This window comes from Rhagoletis pomonella, unplaced genomic scaffold (genome assembly GCF_013731165.1).
Source record: "Rhagoletis pomonella isolate Grant_MI unplaced genomic scaffold, Rhpom_1.0 Rhpom_scaffold_00002, whole genome shotgun sequence".
Lineage (NCBI taxonomy): Eukaryota > Metazoa > Arthropoda > Insecta > Diptera > Tephritidae > Rhagoletis > Rhagoletis pomonella.
Window position 1 is genome coordinate 17,807,200 of NW_023458556.1, and position 3,528 is coordinate 17,810,727.

General features: G+C 32.0%; 1 protein-coding gene across 1 annotated transcript in view; it reads left to right on the top strand.

Moving 5' to 3' along the window:
- The window catches only part of LOC118733191 (E3 ubiquitin-protein ligase HECW2), a 65,443-nt gene that overhangs the window by 39,177 nt on the left and 22,738 nt on the right, over positions 1-3,528 (top strand). The gene's annotated exons all lie outside the window — the stretch shown is intronic.

Genomic DNA, 3,528 nt, shown 5'->3' on the forward strand with positions numbered 1-3,528 from the left:
ATGACATTTTTTTGAATTTTTGTGAACTTTATATAAAGTGTGAAAATTTCATTTATATGGTTTATATTATAGAATGAACTATATTTTCATAAATACTTAAATAAGGCAAACAATTTTTCATGAAAATAATTGTGAATATTATATTAGAACAAGGATTGCACTTTCATTTGTCGCCTAGTGTATGTGTGGATGCTTTTCTATTTCACACCTGTTCCATTGAGAATTCATTTTGTATTCAAAACACTTATTCGTTAATTTATTGCAAAATTTGATTTACGCGTAACATATGGCACGCGAATTCGAGTGTGCATAATGTTTTTTTTATTAGATTTTTTCAATTAATTGTATATGAAATATGTACGTTGCTTAGATAAATAAAAACAAAGTACATAATACTCGTCTCAAAAAACTTTGCCGATTGTCGTTTTTGGCTTCGAAAAACGGTTGCGCTACTAGCGACGACTTCTCGTCAAAAGGGTTGGACGAAAAACATACTGACGTAGATAGTACGAGACACGATATTCACGAATTAAGGGGACGGTTTTATGTGTTGTTGTTGGTGGATTTTTCCGACAGGGTGGTAAGATGATTTATTTTGGAACGAATTCCCGTCATCCCTTGTCAAGTTTGGTTTGCAGACAAACCGGTTTCGGCGTTGTGCCATCTTCAGTGTCATTTTTCGTTCTCTTTACGAAACGGTTTTACCTTACTATGTTTTTATCATGGGTGTGCTATAATTTTTCATTTTTTCTTGTAAATTGAGTTTGTTTTTAAAAAACGCGAGAAATTTTCTATACAGATAGTGAAGTTTAATACATTTTAGATTTTTTTTTCACTGCAAAAAAAACTACTTTAAAACAAAAACTAATTTTCATTTTTACTTTTCTTCCGCCGTAAACCGACAAATAACCACCATATACAAAAAAAAATGGTGTCTTCACTTTCATAACTAGTTCAGGTAGGATTACACAAAATATCAACGAATTCAAAGGCATAATATTTTTTCCTGTCCGTTTGACGTGAAATGCCCCAAAGAAGAAAGACAATTATCGAAGCCGACAATTTCGAACCCGACCCAAATAATAATAATAACAATACACTTATGCTGGATTTCCACTAGGCATTAAATGGCAAAAATTACAAATGACAAAGTTGGGCATTAAAAAATAATCGTGTCATTACGTTAAAAAAATAGTCATTGAGTTAATTTACACATGGCATTTTTTTAAATGGCTTCCTTTTTTTGTCATTTCAATGCCTAGTGGCATTACAGTTTTTGCGTTGATGTTTGGCCGAGCTTCTCCTCCAATTTGTGGTGTGCGCCTTGATGTTTTTAGACAAATAGAGGAAACTTCAATTTTACACCGCCAAATTGATTTTATGAGAAGCTTCTTCACGACAGAAATACATTCTGAAGTTTGCCATTTCCTGTCGAGGTGCGACCGTTGTTAGAAAAAACTTTTTCTAATTTAGATTTTGCTCGTACCAGGAATCAAACCCAGCTCGTACGGAGTGGTAGTACGCACCTCTAACCACTCCGCCACAGCGGCCACAGGTAGATAAGAAGAAGAATGAAATGAAAATGTTAAAGAGATGTATCAATATCGCTCCAACGAACGGGATAACGTTATAACTCTAATATTCCTAGGAGTACTAAAGCACTCTACTCTTTCAACTTACAAGGGACGAAATATGATTTGTGACAGGCATTCTTAATACCCACTACAGAGTTATGAAGCTCTTGCCAAACCTGGAAGTTATTTGCACCGCTCAGTGCAGGTTGCAATGCTGCCACCGTTCCAAAGTTCACACCCAACTGTCACTCTCTGAGGATGCATTGGCTTCTCGACGATCGCGTGCGGGTTTTCCGATCCGAAGATGCGGCACAGTGTACTTTTTTTAGTGGTGTGAGTGATCAATAATCTATAACTTTTGAACGGGTTTAAACTTTTATTCGCGTTTTTTTTTTTAAGTAGAAAATTGTTTATCGATAGCCATAACAAAAAAATTAAATATGCTCAAATTTAACCTTGAAAATTTAACCCAAATTTAAAGAAAAAATATTTATATATATACATTAGACTGCATCACCAAAAAAGTTGGGCTTTTTCTGTCGGGATTACAAAATTTATTATATTTTAAGACGTGCACCAAAATATTTCGGAAAAATATTAAGATTTAAGTGGGCTGGACCGGTTTGAAAATACCTCTAAGAATGGAGTTTTTTATGTTTAAAAATAGTTTCTTAAAAAACTTTTTGAAAAAAGTTCCCTCAGATGACAATCAGATTAAGCTTAAAAAAATCTGCATAAAAATATTTAAAAGTAATTTCAACGGAATCGTAAGAATGAGATTTTTGATGCTGTTTTTTTTTTACTTTTTTCAAAGATTGATTTACGAAAAACTTGAATAACTGGGCCAAACCTATTCTGACTTAGACTTATGGGATCTCAATAGAAAGGTATTTTCCCACTCTTTTTATTTCTGTCCAAAAAAAAAGTCATTCGTATACCAATTATTTTTCAAATACCAACACATCTTAATTCAACTTTGAATGACGTTCGTTCATCCTACCTCTCTCTTTCATCGTTTGAATGAGTTTATTAGCAACCAAATAAAAAGGGTGAGAAAATACCTTTCCAATGACATCTCACAAGCCTAAAGCGGAAGAGTTTAGGTTCAGTTATTCAAGTTTTTCTTATACCAATCTCTGAAAAAAGTTAGAAAAAATTGCATAAAAAATCTGATAAAAAATATTTTTATGCAAATTTTATAAGCTTAAACCGTTTTGTCATTTGAAGGAATTTTTTAAACAAAAAATCTTTAAGAAACTATTTGTATATATGAAAAACTCCATTTTTGTAGGTCTTTTCAAATCGGCTCATGTAAATCTTAATATTTTTCCGAAATATTTTGGTGGACGTCTTAAAATATAATAGATTTTATAATTCCAATGGAACCATAGTACCGTTTTTTTTTGTTATTGGAATATATAGATAATTTATTTTCAGTCAAATATTTTTCACAACGTTTATGCCTACATACGTAGTTTATAATTTACGAATTCAAAGAAACATAAAATTATAATTTTATGTTAAAATTTTCCTGGAGGGTTTATGTGGGATTATGTCCACATTCGCACTAACAGGTAAAAATGTAAACATGTGTATGATTGCTGCAGCAGTTCAATAACCACAAACCAATTACATACAACAACAATTAAGAACGAATTAGTAAATTTGAAATGTTTATATAAGCTCCAATAAAAATTCATGCATGTGCGACTTCGTATGTGCAAATATTTACATATGTAATGCATGTATGTATGCTAATTAATTTATAACGGCCAAAGGCGTATAAGTCATCAAACAGTTATTGCGTCGGCATCAACAGACTTGCCGCAATTCAATCCTTTAGAATAAATTTTCAAAAAAAAAGTTATTGGAAGTAATAAAGTACATATGTATGTACATAAGTATGTACATACAGTGACGTGCAAAACTGTAACATGGTGTAACACTTTTTACT